The sequence below is a fragment of the Drosophila yakuba genome, chromosome 3R (assembly GCF_016746365.2).
Source record: "Drosophila yakuba strain Tai18E2 chromosome 3R, Prin_Dyak_Tai18E2_2.1, whole genome shotgun sequence".
NCBI lineage: Eukaryota > Metazoa > Arthropoda > Insecta > Diptera > Drosophilidae > Drosophila > Drosophila yakuba.
The window spans coordinates 28,867,073-28,877,140 of NC_052530.2; positions in this window are offsets into that span (position 1 = coordinate 28,867,073).

Consider the following 10,068-nt stretch of genomic DNA (forward strand, 5'->3'; position numbering starts at 1 on the left):
TTTGGTCGCCTCTCAGCTTTCCAGCTTTGTGGCACCCATAATCCCGCATCAATTAAAATGCACAGCTCGTAATCCCCACCCACGAAACCTGACTAACCGATGTTCGTGCGAACACTGGATAAATATTACAATAGACAAAAACTGTGGACTGCAGCTATCGGCAAACGGGAACTTTAAGCACCCTTTAAAGCTCTCAAATGAGTTTTTACCATGTGGAAATAATATGTTTATGATGTGGTTCAGAGCAGCAAAATGCAAGTTCCCTATAATTCGATTACCAAACTCAAACGTAACGTAAACACCTATTGATTAAAGTGTATAAATATGATAATAGAAATCGTTTTCATTAATTTGAGACACATTCTGTCCATCAGTTGGCCGTCATTGTTTGGGCCATTAATTGGCGGTTTGACAGCTAGCCGAGTCCACGGATCGCAGTTACCAGTTGCGTGGGTGTGATTCGGTAATTGAATCGCATATATACAATATATAAATATATAGTGTATATACAGATATGCAATGGATGGGATAACAAGAGGGGGCAGGCAGGACTGGCAATTGTGCAAATCGAGTTGGCCCGCACAGACCGGTTTCGGCCTGTTTCTATGTTAGTGGTCAAGGTCTAAGGAGCAGCGGACATTTGGACGGACTCGGACTCCACTGAGGAGCGGCTGTATAAATGCTACCAAAGCAGAATAAACAATAACAGCAGGCCAACAGAGAAGAGCAGCAAAGCAAAAAGCCAGGCGAATGTTAAACCACAACGAGCCGAGAAAACAGAACCAAAAGGAGTCACGAGAATTGCATAAACAATGTATGTACAAAGTCTGTCGGAGTTCGTACATAAATCGAGTTATATATAGCTGGGGTAGCACGTCGACTAAAAGTGGCGAGGGTACCTCCGGTCGACACATTTTTCAACATACTGCAACTTTTTTAACGGACGCTCTCTTGAGCGGACAAGCTCTATAATCGCATATAATTCCAACTACTTCTACATTTTAAAATGATTCCTTAAATGAAATAAATAACATATATTAATTTTACAATAGAGTAAGTATTATAACCTTGAAACGATTGCACTCCCAAGAGCAAGAGTGAGCCACCCTGCTTTTCGAGGCAAGGGGCACGCACATGCATCATGCAACATGCAACAGCGGCGTGATTGCAATGCAGCGAAAAAAAGCTGGAAATGCATCGAAGTGGCATCTAAACAGGCATGTGTACGTGCCTCGTTAAAAAAAAACTGCATTTACTCCCCGAGTGCAATGGTGTTTGTGTGTCAAAAAGGGTTGCCAAACCACTTTTTTTTAGTGCAGAGAGCCTTATGTACACAATATACTCGCACAAAGGAGAAATCCCTATAATGAACATTTTTCCAGCCGCAGAACTGGTTTTCGATTACGTCGTTGCAGCCTGTGCTCCTCCTGCCACTTTTCAACTTTGGCAGCGATGCAGAGAAGCCAAAGGTTGTCTTATCGACACTTGACCAAAACCAGGAGTAAAACCAAATCCCAGCTCTTCAGAAGGGAGATATGAATCAGGTATTTGCCCAGCTATCGATGCGCAGCCACGATTCCGAAAATCCGAAAAACCAAGAACTAAAAACCAACTGCAGCCCTAAAAGCCACAATTTCAAGCTGTCAACTGTCACTCCCCGAAAAGCAAAATTATCAGACTTTTGACTGTAATTTGTGATACTTAACACGCACATCAGCAACAGCTTCATTAAATTTAATTAATGCTTAGGCACACATAGAGCAGGAAACATTAAGAAAAAGTGGCTGTCAGAACCAAATTTGATTAATAAAATAAATTGCTTGTGTTAACAAAACAATAACTTACTTATTAACTACTTACAAACAAGTTCATTAAAATTGTAACATAACTAAGCAAATTTTATTTGTTAGGTCTTAATCCCGTTTTCCCAGTGTAGGGACACCTATCAACACATGTCTAGGACCAACACATCATTAAGCTCGTATCAGTTTACAGTGTTTTCCCCGCCGCCGCAGCCGAAAAATACTCACAAATTAAATTAAATGAAGTGGGTGTGAAAATGCTGCAGGTGGAAAAGGGGATGGGGGGCGTGGCACAAATTAAAGCCGCACAGTGCAAACGTTAAACAACCGAACTTTGCTGGTCAAAAGGAAACACGCTCAAGTGGTTTTCTGGCCACCAACAGACCCCAAATACTATATACTATATACTATATACCCCCATATATTTACGGTCACCTGTATTTTGTGGTACCCTCGTGGTGTCCGCCTGTTGATGGTGAATCTAGATAAGCAAATTGTTGCCGAAAAATAGAGGCACAAAGGAAGCGATTTGGACGTTTTAATGATGATAGAGCATGACACAGAATAAATGAAAATGAAAATGAAGTGTGGATGAAAAAATTCATTTAAATTGCGCTGCGCACAGAAACCGTCAGCAAAAGTAACAGTTAGTGAAAAAGAGTTTTGTGCCCCGGGAAAGTTGAGGTGTGAGCCACAGTCTTGATTAATGAATGCCAGGATTATTTTGGTTTATTTTGTAGATACACAACTGTAGTGACGGGCACAATTGTGCTCACCGGAAAAGTAAATGATTTCGCCAGGAAGCGAATCAACAAGCTGGATCTGTAGATTCTTTTTTTTTAATGAAATTAGCATAGTTAGGGGCTTTTGAAGAATACATTACATATTTTTTTTACAACAAACGAAGCATGACTTGGGTGCAGTATTTTCCTCTTCGTTGTACTAAAATCAATTTAGCAATAAGAAGCAAACCTGGCAGTTTAATTTATATATATACTTCTCTTTTTTCCGCTCCATCTGAAGAAATGCCATTAAGCGATCCCAAAATGAGCCCTACACATGTCTTCACACAATTCGTACGGACACATGCATTTGCAAGCTGCTCCTGATGTTTGTCATAAACAAAGGTCTCGATAATTATGATAATTCTGTTTTTATGCTCCGCTTCTCGCAACTTTTTCTCGCTCGTCTGCCTGTCAAATTGTCGTTGTCATAAAAATAAATATGTCCAAAAAATGAGAAAACCTCAAGTGTGTGCAAATGGCAGCTCACAAATACACAAGTATTATGCACTAAAAAAAAATAAAAAAAAAATTAAATCAATTTACATGTTCAAGGATTACGGATGTAGTTGTCTGATATCAATGATGCATGCAAATTCCTTTGGAACTCAGAAGTTTTTAAAGTTAATTAATTTGTTTCAGTGCAGCCATGCCCACAATCAGGTATACAAATATATGTGTTTGCCATGTTGTGAATGCATATTTCTTGGCCTTTTTGCTGTCGCTCAACCTGTTTCACCTGAGCGAGCTTCCCCGAAACCCCTAAAACTCTCAAAACCCCGAAAATACAAAAGCCCTGATGAGTGGACAGTGGGTAGGGTGCATTATCAGCATGGTTATTATAATTATAATTTGGTGTCTGCCTTTTTGGGGTTTCCTTTGAGCCGCCCCCCTTCCCTTCCCTTCCCTTCAAAGGAGGGAAACAAGGATAACAAGACCGTGTGCAGTTGGCACTGGCTAAAAGTGATTTAATTTATAATTTTTGTCGGCGGACAGGGCTTCCTGTGCGCCGTCGCTTTATAAGTGTTTTTAGCCACTCGTGGAACCCTTCTAAGCTGCGATTCTTAATGGGCAACGAGGCGTCTCAAGGTCTTCTCTGTCAACTGATAAAGAGATAATGTTGCAAAAAAAACGCAGTGAAGAAATTATAAGAAGACGGGGTACAAAAAGTGAAGTAGCAACTGCCTGACTGACACACACATTCAGAAAAACATAGCCATGATATCATCGCAGAAACAGCCACAAAAAAGTAAATTTAATGGCAAGGAAAGCAAAACACTTAATGCCAAATATGAAACCCTTTATAATAGCCTAAAAAAATATTAGTATTTTGGTAAAGAAATGAATGGAGCTTATATTTTTTAGATTTTTAAACATATTTTTTTCAAGTGTGCCTGCTCCAACTGACAGCGGAAAGAGACGGCGAAAGACCCACTGCTATCCCCACTCCTCGCACACAGACACAACAGCAAGTTCAAGTTTGCGAGGCAGGATCCCATTCAAGGCCCCAACCAGCAGACTGCGCGAAGAGGAAGAACAATGGGTGAGGAGGGGCATTGAAAAAGATAAAAAAAAAGGAAAACAACGAACAAACAACGCAAACAAGTTTCGCTTTTATTTAGTGCCCAACAACAGCGCCAACTTGCAGATTCCCCCTCACACAAGCGCAGAATTCCACATACGCGCCTTATATAGCAAGGCAACTGGCTATGTACCCAACTTTGTACCAAACTTTTGCGATCCGATGCGAGCGAATGTTCCAGCTTTACGTGCCGCAGCATAAAAATGGAACAGGCAGCCGAAGTGAAGTGAAACAGATCAGTTCAAAATACTAGTAGTCCGCTCTGAACATTACTTAACCAGTTTTAGTAATTTAGCATACAAATCTTCCCAGTTTTAGTACTTTAGCATACAAATCTACACAGTTTTAGTATTTTAGCACAAAAATACTACGCTTTATACATGAAGTTGGTCACACTTAAAACGAAACAGTGCTGCTTTTGATTAAAAAGAATACCAAAGTAGTAAAAATAGGTTTGGAAACTACCAAATTTGGAAGTATTTAGCATCTTGCACTATATCTTCAGCCAGCGTTGTAGAAGCAGCGGCCAAAAGCGAAGGCGATCGCACTTAATGCTCCACTGATTGCACAACGATCGTTGAAAGGGAGAATGCGATGCAGAAGAAAGGATAGAGGAGCATGTTGTCAGGGGCATGCCATGGGTATGGTATCTCGGAGGAGGGGCAAAGATCAGGGGAGCAGTGGGCCCAAAGGGGGCGGACGGACCAGTAGACACAATTGTGGTAGACAACGCAGTCGGTGTCAGTAGGTAGACCCCATCATCATCGTGCACATAGCATTTAGGGGCTTCATGGTCTGTGTGTGTGCCGTGTGCCATGTGCATGTGCATCTATGTGTGTCACAAGGAGCAGAAATTAAAGTAAGGCAGGAGGTTTCTCGGACTGATGGCATGTGCAGCTAGAACTTTTCTAGACCCACTCCACTCCACTTCACTCCACTGTGCTCTCGTTTAAGCCAGCACACGATGGCCATTTAATTATTGAACCCTGCTGTAAGTCCCCCTAATGGCCAGACAGCCCCCTGCAACTTTGTTGCAATCTGGTTAACGATCGCTTGGACTAACTGCTACCTATGGAAAATACCAAACTTTTAATTATAACTGCATGATCCAAGCAAATGTATTATTATTCAAGTGCAGTGCCTTGCTCTAAGATCAAATAATTCCAAATCTTTGATATAGGATCATTGGATCGTTTAGACTAGCTGCTACCTATGAAATATACTAAACTTTTAATTATATGTTTGATATATGTTGAAAGACAGCTTGAGAACGAAACTCCCCAGATAATCACCCGAATACCGATTGCAATGAAAAGTGATTTCTCAGCCAGGATGAATCGCCAGCTGCCGGCTGATTAATCGCGGATCGTGATGGGGCTATCGTCTCGAGATCACGTTCCGACTCCAACGGAGATCCTCCCTGCGCTCTGCGAGTATGTTAAAAATAGTACCGCCGCTTATTTAGATCTTAAGTCGCAGATATATGATGTACTCCATACCGTACTCCATATCATACCATGTGCCCTGTGGGCGGTGTGAGGTCGTCAGCAACTGATGAACTGGAATATGGGATTGGAATCCTCGCCGGCCGCTAATTGGAGCTCTCACCCCGCTCTAACCCCGCTCACCCTGCCAACATTCTCGACAATGATTTATTCCAAATATTTACACTTGTTCTGGCTTTGTGGCCTTATAAATCGCAGTCGGCAAATGTTTTGTCACGCGATCCCCCAGTCGTGCTCCTCTAAGCATGTGGCTCCATTTCATCGTGACACAAAGTCCATGCTCCAAAGTGTCAAGTTCTGAGTTGGCTCAGTTCGGTTCACAGATTGCCATAAATAACGAAATGGTTTCGAAAGCCACTTAGGCCAGTTGTACTGAACGAAAATGATGATGGGTTTCTATCATATGTAGTATTTCTCTGCATGTAAAAGACGCAAGTTCCTCGAATCCTCGAAGAATCAAAGTGTTTGTTTTTCGACCACAGATCGATGTGAACAATAAAGTTTTTTTGTGTAGTGGGGATCACAATTTCAGAGTTCGCCTGCAAGCAAGAAGATAAGCGAAGGACCTCGATCCCCAACTGCGACCTTCGATAAATCAGAGGCCAGCTGAAATCCGGAGCCAAACTTATGGCCTCCGCTTTTTCAGTGTTTCAGTGTTTCAGTGCTGACAGTGGCCACCTTTAACCCTTCTCCAACCCCCGACTAATTATGCCGCGAGGCCGAATACGGAAAAAAAAAGAAAAACACAACCCAAAAAAAAAATATAAATAAATTTTTGAAAAACGACTTCGACTTCTTCTTGGGGCAAACAAAGACTTTCCCTGATGGACGACACTCTGGGGAACATTTTGTGCGCCCCGCCCACAAACAAGTTGCTTACGGGGCGCAAATGCAAATCAAATGACAAAAGCAATTAAATTTAACCCATTTCCAATGCGAAAAAAAATGTCGCACTTTTTGTGGTTATTTCATGTGGAAAATGTACTGCATCACGACTACAAAGGGTTCTGCTTGCGGAAAAACTAGAAAACACAAAAAAAAAAACCAGAATAAGGAAAAGAAAAAAGGGCGCTTTTAATTATTTGGCGCCTGCATGTGTCTCAATTTAAATTAGCTGCCAGGCGTTTTTCCTACGGCTTCCAAGGAAATTAAAATTCAATTTAAAAATGCCACGAAAATAACAGAAAAAAAACGCGGAAAGCTGAACAAAAGTGGGCTAATTTTGTTATTGTCCCTCGGGGGGGAGGGTTGCTATCAAAGTTTGCAAAGGTCCAAGACGAGTTCAAAAAAGGGTTGCCCTTGGAAATTAGTTTTAGAATTTATGGTGCTTCAATGGGCAAGGGGAGGGGGATGGGGAATGTGGAAGGGGTGTCTTTAGTGCGCCTTTCAATTGCCATAAATATGATTTATGATTGGCGCATTTAATAGGGATAATTTTCATTATTTCTGCCACTGGAAACAGCAGCATCCCATTCGCTTCACACCCGCCCCAATTAACGCAGAATTGCAGCAGGCTGTACTGCCTGTCTGCCCCATCGCCCTTCCCCCTCCCCCTTGGATCCAAGTGCTGCTGCCTCCTCGTGGGGCAACTATTCATCAGTCATGCAATCGCCGCTGCCTGCGAGAATCCACTGCGATCCTCAATGACATCAAAATGTGCGGTCGGCATGCCGGGAACTTTGCGGCACACAAGATGTGAAGCTGGAGGATGTGGAGGAAGCGGAGGCTGTGGAGGATGGCCCCCGCCAGAAAACCTTGAAACGACAGCCGAAGGGCTGGTGCCCCCAACTCCCCACTCCCCCAAATCTTCGTGGAGCCCGAGTTTCCTTTGGTCGCGGGATCAGCACAAAGGCGGCGTGCAAAGTAAACAGCGGCATCAGCGCACAGTGGTTGAAAATATGAAGGAAAAAGATGGGTAAAGATAAAGATACTTATACCAAAGATAATTATACCAAAGATATTTATACCAAAGATACTTATACCAAAGATACTTAACTATCTTGTTAGTTGTTTTGTTTAGTTTTTAGCCCACTGTGCGGAAAGTAAGAACTTTGGGATCCCTGGGCACGACGCCTGGCCAGAACAAACATTGTTAGCACTAAATGTCGTCGTAGTCCGCCCCCCTCCCCTCTGGCCCCTTAACCCTTACGCTGCCCCCCGTCCATCCGTTGCAGCAATATTTACACGCGGTGCACGAAGTTGCAATGAATGTTGCTGTTGCTGCTGCTGTTGTTGCTTGTAGCTGGTTGGTGTCGACAGATACGCCGAGGCATTAAAGAATAAAAATAAGAACGTCTTCCTGCCCCAGCTCCCTACCCCCCCTCCACCACCACCACCCCCCTTCTTTGCAGGCCTTTTTCCATCTCCTTCGTGGGAGCGCGCCGCACTTGAAGGTGCATTTTCTCGGGCCTGGCCTTGAAAATATCCACGTCCCTAACTCGCCAACTAACCAACACACTTGGCCCGAAGGAATATTTTTCCAGCGTGATACATATTATATTCAGAATATTAAGAAAGTTTATACCTTTCTGGGGTTCAGCGGATATATCCCATCCCATTTAAGAGGCGCAAATGCTTCAATTTGATGTCCCTGCCACTCCTGCACTCCAAACTAAAGGATGATGAAAGGTGGAACCGATCCAGATTCCCCTCTTTCCGCTCATAAATCTTAAGTGTGGTGTTGCTCTAATGTCGAATGTTTCGACAACTGCCAAAGATGCCAAAAACCGAGATCTCAAAAACCACTCGAATGCAGCCCACTAACCACTGACCCACTCGAAAAAGGGAAACGCAGCAGCCTCTTGGCCAAAAGTTGTGGCATGGCCAGGAGGCGAAACCACAACACAGACGGGTGTTGGCCTCTCGATGATGCACTTGGCCAAATAAGTGTTAAAGTCCCAAAAGTGCATTAGTACTCCCAGTTTCAGCAATCACAACATGATTTTCCCCAGTGTGCTCTACACTCTGCAGTCTGTTGCTGTTGCTGTCTTTGTTTTCGGTTTTGGCCTGGTCATATCTGTGCCTGCAGCAGGACACTGTGGTCACGGCCCTTTTGGCACTGCTGCCCCGACACTGCTGCACATTAATTATTGTTTATGTCCGGCCAGACAATGCAACATGGCCCGAAGGAGACTGGCGGCCGTGTCAAGTTCAAGGGTTCATTAAAATGGCCCAGACAATGGCTTTCTGGCTTTCTGGCTTTCCGGCCCACGTCGGCTGAGGAGCGCAGTGCCAGTAAGCCTGCACCACCGGATGCAACACAGATAAAATGCAGATGCAGCCGCTCATCGGCTCATGGGATTCTCTAACTCTGCAACTCTAATTTTCAGTTAGAGGTGCAGCTGCCCCAAGTTCATAATCTCGATTGTCGGCTTTGCATTTGCTCGGCGATACGTGTGACCCTAATCCGCATTGACATGTCGCTCAAATTAGATAATAAAGTTGTACCCGCCTCGTGGGCTTGTCTCGGCAACTGCCCAACTTCAATCCGAATCCCAAACCCAATTCCAATCATCTGTATCACATGGTCGTGGTCGTGGTCGGGGTCTCTGGCTTCAACTTAAACTTTGCGAGGAGATTGGCTGCTCCTATGACAACAATGAGACAACGACCCGAGCAATGAACACTCTAACTCTTTACAGTGCACTCAGAGAAATTAAAAAGCTAAATTATACTCAAACGTGCTTATGAAGTTAATGCCACAGAAACTGGTAAGTTATATAAAAGTATGCAGCGTAAAGGAAGCTTTTCTATTGATAGAAACCTAAAGCACTTTACTTTACAAATAAAATAAAAATATTTATGTAAATAATTTAGTGCACACCCCTGTTTCTTCCAGTGCAACGAGCCCAGCCCAGTCGAGCCGCACATAATCCAATTAAAGTATGGATTTATGAACTACTCATCTGTGACTGCAACGTTTGCAGGGAAGTTAAGCCCTTTTTTACGGCCAGTGCGTGATTCTTCCAGCGGGAGAAATGGCTGCAGAAAGGGAAAACTGTGGAGCTGGAGAAAAGTGCGGAGAAAGAGAGTGATATTTTAATGGCTCCAACGAGCTGCAAGTTATCAAGCAACTTTTGCTTGCAACTGCAACTGCAGGCGCATTTTCAAGTGCACTCCACTCGATGACAAAACGGTGCGAAAGGTAAAATCAGACAATCAGATGGCAGAAATGCAGAAAAGCTGAAATACAGAAAAAAATGAAAAGTAGAAATGCAGAAAAGCGAAGTAAACGAGGAACCGCAAGAGACAGAAATAATTACACATTTTCACTCAAAAAGCGACGAAGTAATGCGAAATACGTGGTATGCTGCATCTTTAAAATGAACTTAGTGTAGTAATATTCAGTAAAATTCAAGAAATCAATAAGAAATATTCATGACCATCAAATAAATACT